Raw genomic sequence first — 9,527 nt, 5'->3', positions numbered from 1 at the left:
TTTTTTTCTAGCCAAATGGGAAGCGCTCCGGTATTTCCATGCGGTGCGGAGGGAGGACGAAACACGTGTGCTCAGGCACACACCTGAACCACTGCATTTCTGTGGAAACCCGCTCGGCTCATTTAACTCCCCAGAAAACTGTTGATCTCCTCCAAGCGGGATGCTGAACCTCCGTCGTTAGCGCTCAGGGCTGCGTCGCCCCCTTTCCCCGTGCTCCTTGCCGAGTTCATGTGCGTTTCGTGTTTGTTTCCCAGGGATTCCCAAACGCCTCCCGGTCTCGGGCGGTCGCGGCTGCGGGGTTTGTTCGGGGGTGATCGCGCCGGGAAGCCTTCGCCCGATGCTGAGGCAGGAGAAGGCAGGAGACGCTTTTATTTTTTAGCCAACTGGACGAAGACGGACGCTATGATTATTACTATTATTATTATTACTATTACGTTCAATTTAAAATTATTCCTTCGTGACTTGCAAAGCGCCTGCAAATTTACCTTAAACCTGCTTCCTTTCCTAGCCAATAGTGGCAGGGGCAGGCTAGCCTGTCCCTCCGGAGCATTAACCCTTGTCGCTAGCTGGAGTGAGCGAGAAGCTGAGGTTTGGCCCTGAGTAGCTGTGTGTGTAGATCTGGCACAGCTTTGCTCCCTTAACTCCTGGATCTTTGTTTTGGTGGCGACCAGGGAGAGCAGGGAGCGCTGTGCTCGCATTTCCCTCTGGCTTACACACACACACACACACACACACACACACACACATACAAATCCCCCTTTCCAACTTTCTGCCTTTTGCGCTTCCCTTCCAGTTTTTCACTTCTCAGACCTACTGGCAGCATTTGCCGAGATCTAGACCCCGCCGTGGTAAGTGATGCTTTTCTCCATTGCAAAACTCGCTCAGCTCTCGGCTCGCTGTTCCAGGGACGGGTGTAGAAGTTGTATTTGTTTGGAGCAGAACTGCCCAACCCCAGTGGTTTCACGTCAAGCAGCGCGGAGTAAAACTATTGTCGTGTATTAACTCTGAATGGGAGCAAACAGACCAAATAGTCATTGCTGGCTCAGACAGTAGCACGGCACTAATGTCATTCTTTCTAAGTTTGCAAAGCAACTTTTTTTTTTTTGGTTGTTATGGGGAGAGTGAGCCTATGTTTTGAGTCTGATCTTTATATTTACATTACACACTAGACCATAACAAACTATACAAAGAATGCAGCTGCCATATGTGCTTTGTGAACATACAATTATGATTGGGGTTCGTGCATTTAACGTGAGCGTTGCAAACACGCTGATACCACTCTGCAAGGTTTGTGCAGCACCTGAAAACTCACTCCATGTTTGGGGGGAGGGGTTGGAGAAACGTTGCAGTTTTGAAACCTCTGTATTTTAAAAAAAGAATCAACTACAGTAAATGCCTCCTGGACATTTATTTTTAATGTACAGTCTGCAGCTCTGACTGGATCAAATTCACGATTATTCAGATGAGGTTGAATTTGAATAACTTGCTGGTTTCTTTCCCCCGCCCTCCCCCACCACCCTTCCCCCTCCCCTTTTTTGTTTTAAAATTAAGAAAATGAAGAGAACTGCTGAGTCCGGCTGACCTTTGGCTGACATAATTTAGCAGGAGACTGTTTGCAAATGAGGACTGGATAAATTAGACACTAGAGTTGTCCGAGTAAACCGATCCCCGGCGTCTAGATTCCGCTGAAAGGAGCCGGGGCAAGAGCTGCCCCCGCAGCCCCGGGAGCCCCGCGAAGCGCAGGGGGCGGCGGCAGGTCCCGGCGGAGGCGCCGCGAGCCGCTTGGCACCTCCAAGTTCACGGCGCTCCGCGCCCGCCGCGCTGCGCCCCTTATAAATAAGCCCGATAATCGCACGCTAATGAGCGCCGGCCGCAGAGCCGCCCTCCCGCCCGGCAGCGGCCAAGCGCGGCCCGCCGCCGCCCGCAGCCCGGGGCGCTCCGCGGCCGCTCCGCCGCCTGCCCCGGCCCGGCGCCGGCCAACGAGCTCGGCGAGCCGCGCGGGACGCTGCGCTCATGACAAGGCGCGGGCAAACTCCGGAGAGGGCTCAATCCCCAGGACTTGCTGTCCAAAAAAAAAAAAAAAAAAAAAAAAGACACCCCCCCCCCCCTCAAAGCGCGTTGCAGGTTTTAACCGCTCTGTTGCTGAGCATCTGCTGACATCGCCTTTCTGCTCGCGCAGGCGGGCCAGGGGGCTGCTGTTTTAGAGACAGCGGAGCGTCTCCCAAGTGCAGCCTAATGTCCTTTTCTCCCTGCCGGAGGGGGGGACGGACAGACCCTCCCTGCGGCGGGGACGGGAAGGAAGAAGGGGCAAAGCGGCGGGCCCGATCCCGGGCTCCCCGGGCTGCGGCTCCCACGCCAAGCGGGAGCGAGCGCCGAGCCGGCAGCAATCTGCCCCCCTAACGAGCCGCCCCTGCTCGTAAATGGTGCCTCCGCTCAGGTTCCCCAGCGCTCCGCCGCTGAGGGTCCGAATTTGAGCTTGCATTGAAGGTGGGTTCTGATAAAAGTGCCGTAAGGTTGGCATTTTATTTGGAGGTTCCTGTTTCCAAATCAATACTTGAATCTATGGAAAGTGTGCGTTCTACCAAACTAGATTCACCTCTGCGTACTCCTTTCCTTCATTTACATGTATTTTACAGCTAAGAACCTAGCTCTACATTTCCCTGAATCATCAGACCATTAATTTACTGGGGAATTGGCTGTTTCACCCAGATGGATATAATTCTGAATAAACTCGGAAGAAATGCAACAACATATGCTTTTCTGTCATTTCCTCCCCTCCTTTTTTTTCCCCTCCTCAGTTGGTCTGTGTTGAGCAATACCTTCAGAAACTTCGTTATCTAAAGGACAGACTAGAGGGCAGGGACTTCGGGAATACTCCTCTTTTATTTTGAAACTTTCTAAACTTAGAGCAGGGTTGAGCATGTCCTCAAATCTGCACCTTCCAGAAGGGAATGAGTGATGTGCCAGACACTTAACATCCATTCAAAAAACATAAACCAAATGGTGTGAGGTTCGGAATTCCTTATAAGGCCCGTTTTCTGTCCACAATTTACAGTCAGAACATAAAATGGTCACCTCAGATATCGATTAAAAAAATCCCACACAGATGTGACTGAATATCTCTTCCTCCATTTTATTTCGAGTACGTTTTACTTACAATTCATAGCAAAAAATGGAAGAGCTACCCTAATAGTATACCTTTGCAGGTTGCAGGCCAACAGACCTCGAATAGCTCACACATTAGAAGTAAACTCGGGCTAGATGTAAGGTCTCTGAAAGAAGAATGTTTTTCTGGAAACAGCTATTATTTTGAATGTAAGATTTCACCTTTCTTTGATACTTGGACAGCGAAAATTTACACCACCGTCAGCACGAAGTATTGTAAGGGAGGGCGATTACATTGGAATTTTAGGTTTTAAAGTATCATGAATTAGAAAAATAGTCCTAAAAGAGCAAGTGTAGTTTCTGCTTATTATTTAAAAGAAATATCCTGAAAACAATCATCTACCAGATAACATAAGCACTGAAGAGAAATTCATTTCCCCCTACTCTGCAATACAAATCAAGACACATTACAAATATTTGGTACTATTGATAAATCAATAATTTGTAAATACAGTGTCAGCATCATGATACTTAAGATAGCTTTTCATATCTGCAAAATAATATATTTTATTATGCAAGTCTAGGTTTTCCTTGTCTTGACTTCACGCTTTATTGAAAGCTGTTGAACCCTTAGACTTTGGATTATTGATGGGTTTGGTTTAGGAAGTGAGGCTATAATACAGGCAGTTACATACCTAATTTTAGTGTCTCCATTTAAATCAAAATCATTATCTTTTATGTGGATGAGTGAAGCAGGTTATTAACTTATAGCAATTTTAGTGTCAGTCACATTTTCAGATCTGTATAGATTAAGTTATTTATTTTTATTTACCATTTCTGCTTATAGGAAGACCTCCACTGAGGTGAGTATTCCTAATAGGAGCACCTAGAACTGCCTGGCTAGTTGGCTTAGAAAACTTAGGAAAATTTTTAAAACCAAAAGAAAAATAATTTTTCTGATGCTGGAGCAGTTTTCCACTGTTATTTGTAGCAGCTCTTTAGTCTGTACATTTGATCTGTATACAACACGGTTTGTGCTTCCACAGACTTTTTTTATCATACAGCAAATTGTCGAATGCGCCTATAAACAGCAATGGAAAAAGGCTACCAGGAGATGTAACTATATTAAACTGGTGAAACACATGAGCTCTGAAAGAAGGGTTTGAACCAATATCCATTGAAATCAATGGGAGGCTCCTGTTGAGCTGGAACAGGCTTCAGGCACAGTATAAAGGACTTTACAGGTACAGCACTTTTAATCTCTTTCCAGTTTTGCTTTGGTTTACAGCACATTATTTACAGGCAGCTAGCATTCCTGAGCTAGATTAAAATGTACTGATTCATCTCAGGGTAAAGAGATCTCTATTTAGATATAAGTACCCATAGCGAGTCTGGGCTGGTGGTGTGGAGTTGCTGGAAATATAAGCAAGGCTCATCTTATCTGGGCACAGATTGTTTTTAGGACATTTCTTAAATTCATGCTCTTTTAGATAAAGGTGTGCTTTCGTATGCGTGTAGCAGCTGCCTAAAAGAGTTGGTCAGGTCCTTTCCAGTAAAATGGTTCTTTCAGGCACATGACTGAAAGTCGAAAATTGACCAGATTATCGAACCTAATTTCTTATTTGTGAAGGAGTAACAGCAATGAGGGCACCCCCCCCCCCCCCGGCTTATCACTCTTTCACAAATATCACTTAATAATTACTTCTCTGCTAATACTGGAATTTGACTGCGAAAATGATGTTTTCTGCTAGGAAAATTCAGGTGCAGTAAACACTCCTATAGCAAATGGAGTATTTCTGTTGGGAAATGCTATAAATGGCTTTTAGTCTGTTCCTACTGGAGTCATAAGCTTAGGAACAAACCCTGTTTAATATCATATTTCTCCTTCTCACGATATTTATTGTCTGTAGTAAAAAGCACAGCTATTAAAAAACAAACAAACCAAACACACCACTTAAAAATATATCAACTTGCTCATCTAGCATGTCTTCCTATCGCTAGAATTTCTAATTTTCTCCCCTCTGTCACACAGGACTTACAGACTCCTTTACAAACTTAGCCCAATATTTAGATACTCACTACTTTCAGGTTCTTCGTGTACTTAGTCCGATAGCACATTTAATTTAAAAATCCTACCACCATAATATGGTACAGTGTTGTCAGCAGTCGCAGAGAAAGGGCCAGATTCTTCATTTCTTGTTCTGGCAAAACTCCCATTGACATCAATGCTATGTTCTTTACGAAGCTTGGACACATACTTTAAGGTCACACCAATCACAAGGAAATTGTTTTACTATTAGTGCAGTGTTTGCATGCTGACTGACAATAGCAATCAGAAAGCTACAAGCTCATAGTTTTTCTGGTCATAAATTAGAAAATACTAATATGAAATCCTAAACATTTCAAAACGCTGTAAACAATTTACTTCTGATATGAAAGCTATGCAAGAACAATTTGGCTGTCCTCTTCCAAAAAGGACTTTGAGTTAAACTGTAGGAAAAGTTCTGGAGTCTTTTAACTTTTCCCCAGCCAAAGCTGCCATTAGTTAAAATATTATTTTTACCTGTAGAAGTACGATGAAAGGGTTTTACAATCCAGATCTGTTTATATTCTGAAGGTCTAGTAAAGAAACAAAATTTCCCCTCTGCCATGCCCAATAAACAAGGAGCCTATTTCAAGTTCCACTCAATAAGTGTGCTAAATGCATAAAGTATTTTGAGTAAATGCCATGCAGCTGTTTGGTAGCTTGCAATTACTGTGGTATTGTCTGCCTGCATTCTGTGTACTCCTATAAATCCTGCGAGTGGACACTGCTATTTCTGACACATCATGCTGGATTTGATATAAGTCTATAGGTTTTGCTCCAAGTAGATGAAAATAATGAAACATTATAAATATTAGATAGTCTTGCTCCAGTGTGTGGTGCTGTAAATCTCTAGAGATTTACCAAGAGACAGTGACAACATGAATGCAATTACACATGATATTATTTTATGAGTTAATTCTATAATGCAGCGTCTCAGCTCTGCCCTGACAGTAATTTTACATGGCAACTTTCGGAATGTCCCAAGGAACCTTTTGATACATTAATTATTTGTTCATCCCCAAATAAATTTGCGCGTGAGCAGAATTAAACAGAAGGCCCTATGCTGCTTCAAGAGGAGCTTTGCCTGACAATGAATTAAGCATAGGCCCATTTATTTTAGGGCTCTGACTAAAATTCTGAAATCCAGCTGTATCTGCCACGACGCTCTGCTCCGGCCGTGCGCTGCGACTCATGCGCGCTCTGCAAAGCCTTTGTACTGCCCTCTGGCAGGTCCCAGGCTGGTGAGGAAGAAATATTTCTGCCTTGAACTGTAATGCAACAGGTGACTTAGAAGTGACCTATGAATTCTTCCACTTTTGTTGGGCTAGCGTGGTTATAGGAAAATATGTGTAAGTATTTTCTCATGACATGCTAATTAAAAAAATAAGATGTGGAAAAACACTTTAGTGTGAGAGGATTCAAAGAGTTCTCAGGAAAAAAAAACCCTTTGAAATTGTTATAGTAGCTGTTATAATCTATTATGTAAATCATCTGGGAATTAAAACAAAATATTTTGTGAGATAGTTTTTGTCAAATAATAAATATGCTATTATTTAGACTTAATGTTTTTCCAGAGGTGTTATTGTTATCTAATGAAAGTGAAACGTTAGAGTGCTCCTTATTTTGACTGATGAGGATTTAATGTTTATTTATAGCCATGCCAATGATAACACTCGTACATCTGTTGAAGAGAACATGTTTCTTAAAACTGGGTGTTGGAACTTAGGCTGTTGATCCATACTGAGTTATATTTACCCTCTGGGTGTCACCTAGATTTTCTCACCAGTTTTAATCAGAGATTCTAAAATATAAAATATGTGCAAAAAAATTCAGAATAGACTTTGATCAGATTATTATTTGCTTAAATGTTCATTTATATCACCATATCATACTGAAGGCCTCTCTTGAGCAACTCAGGGGTTACTCTTCATTGTCTGAATGTTGTAAGCTAGTTTTTATATAAAACAAGAATCAGTCCCTTGAATTTGTTTCTTCTTTTTTATAAGGGGTATTGGTTGCTGGTGCAACACGTCAGTTCATCAGCCTGTTGACTAAAGTACAGTATGATTTCATTAATGACTGGGATGCATACTGCAGATTACCACATTTTGCAAATTAGTGAGTAATCAAACAAACATCATAAAAATCAAGGATACTGCATAATGAAATATACTTTATTCATTTATTTTTGCAACCATATATTAGTTTTAATTATTTGTGTTAATAATTCATTGGGTGATGGAAGTATGGAATGCATTTTTTAAAGAAATTAAATTTTAGTAACCCAACCTCCTGTTGTAGCACTCTGATACTAAATCCTTTGTGAGAAGGTGGGTGAGTTGTTTTTCCTTTAGTGGGGGCCCTTGATTCACAGATAGTCCCTGAAACATCCTTGAGTGCTCAGGGTCAGCTTGATCCAACCTAGGGGAAACCCTGGGGAAGGTTTCGTCACCTCGGGAAGGTCTGCACAGCTGGGCCCACCTTCGCTGACCTCCTGAGAGCTGAGGCAGAGATAGAAACTTACCCCGTGCAAGTTCGAGCAGGAGCCTAACTTGGGTGCTGTAAGGCACTTTCTGAAGGAAATTTCTGCCTCTGCTTCTCTTTCTCTCTCCCCCACCTTCTTCCTCCTTTCCCTGTCTGTAGAGCAAGCCTAGCTGGACTAGGTGACTAGAGGGAGTAGCATGAATAACCCCAAGTTGTATCTTTCTACCCATTTTGTTTCGAGTGTAATGTTTAATAACAAATGAGGGAGGACAAGCTTCTCTACCCTAGTAGGCAGCTCTGGTCCTGGCGAGGAGAGTAGCGTTAGCTGCCTACCGCGTGCCCAGATCCTCCTCTGAGATGTCCACTGAAGCCCCAGGTGTTGCCTGCTGATCAGCCACCAAATGTGCCATCAGGCTGGACTGACCTCTCTCTCCCGAGCTCAGTTTGAGCTGGTGACATGTAGAAGGACACTCCCTCAGGTTCTTTGGTTCTTACCATTCCTTTAAGAAACGTGCTCTTTTTCAGAAGTGTCAAGATAACTATACGTATAAGTAGAAAACCTACATGCAATGCACATATTCTTTTTTTCTCATTGTACATTTCTTTTTCTGTTCCATATGTTGGTTTGTCATCTGACAGTTTCTTAAATTTTCAGTTGTTAAAATCATTTCTCTTTTTTCTTTATATTTTAAGTTTGATCCATGAATGGCCTGTCAAGAGTTTCATATTATTGTGAGCCAAAGTTTGGATGGTAGCAGCGACAGGCCACTAACCATCATTGTGTTGTTGCTACCACTGTAATAAATTTGTGTCATTTAGCTATTTTGAAGCTTGGGAAGTATATAAAATCAAAGGCAGTACTGATGAATATTTATTATATTGCTGTGGGATCTTGGATTTAACCATGTTTGCCTCAATTCTGGAAAACTGTCCTTAAAATTTACCGGAGTGGGTTATATCTGCAAATGTGGGACAATAGCTAAAAAGCTTGCTAGGAAAAAATATTTATGGCTATGGAAGACATTTATTTATATCATTTTAATAGGAACAGTGGTAGAGATGGGTGACCTTGTGGTAAAGACAGGAGTAAGAGATAGCCTCATGGTCTGACCTTAAGTCAGTGTACTAGCGTCTTGCAAGATCTAAGCACCATGTGAGGAACACTGAATTTCCTCATTTAATAGCACTCGTCCAATTGCTGTTTTAAGTCCAAAATGTCTGTGTTTCTTGGTGACCTTATTATGAGAGAAAGAAACATTTTAGCCTCCTCATAGCCCCAGCTGGAGTAGGCCTGTTTATAGAGTCACACAGTCAAGGTATCAAATGAAGACTGCTTCCTTCACTGCTTATGAGGCTTGTGGGATATTATTAACCTGCTTGAAACATGATTTAAATGTATCTAAAATATGTTAACATTTTAAATTTATTGGCAGGTCATTGAATTTTTTAATGAAAAATTGTTCAGATAGAATTGAATATGACTAACAGAAAATTGATAGATGAATCATAATATTCCCTTCCTTTAATTCATGATTGTCTTTTTGAAACAGTAGTAATATAGAAACTTGCTTTTTATTTTGGACTCATGTTGATCATACAGTGTATACCAGAAACTTGAGATAATGGATTATACTTAAGATAATTATACTCTTCTTAGAGGCATAGCAGCTACAATTTATCCCATATGGAGAAATTATATTAGAATGGACCTTGATTTTTTTATTTTCAGGGTAGTGAGAACTGAAGTTATCTAATAACCACTGCTAATAGTTGAGCAGGAATGGAGACAAGTCTTCTTTGACTCATAAGTAGGGTCTTCTTTCAGAAAGCATGGGCTAAACCTTATAGGAGG

At 42.0% G+C, this 9,527-nt stretch overlaps 1 long non-coding RNA gene across 1 annotated transcript in view; it reads left to right on the top strand.

Moving 5' to 3' along the window:
• The first annotated feature begins 613 nt into the window (after positions 1–613).
• The window catches only part of LOC112981710 (uncharacterized), a 49,838-nt gene continuing 40,924 nt past the window's right edge, over positions 614–9,527 (top strand). The window contains exon 1 of the long non-coding RNA XR_003258785.2: positions 614–848. This is a non-coding gene — a long non-coding RNA (uncharacterized LOC112981710). The remainder of the gene's footprint in view (positions 849–9,527) is intronic.

The sequence above is a fragment of the Dromaius novaehollandiae genome, chromosome 9 (genome assembly GCF_036370855.1).
Source record: "Dromaius novaehollandiae isolate bDroNov1 chromosome 9, bDroNov1.hap1, whole genome shotgun sequence".
Taxonomy (NCBI): Eukaryota; Metazoa; Chordata; class Aves; order Casuariiformes; family Dromaiidae; genus Dromaius; species Dromaius novaehollandiae.
The sequence above is the reverse complement of the archived record's forward strand: the minus strand, read 5'-3'. Positions and strand labels throughout refer to the sequence as shown.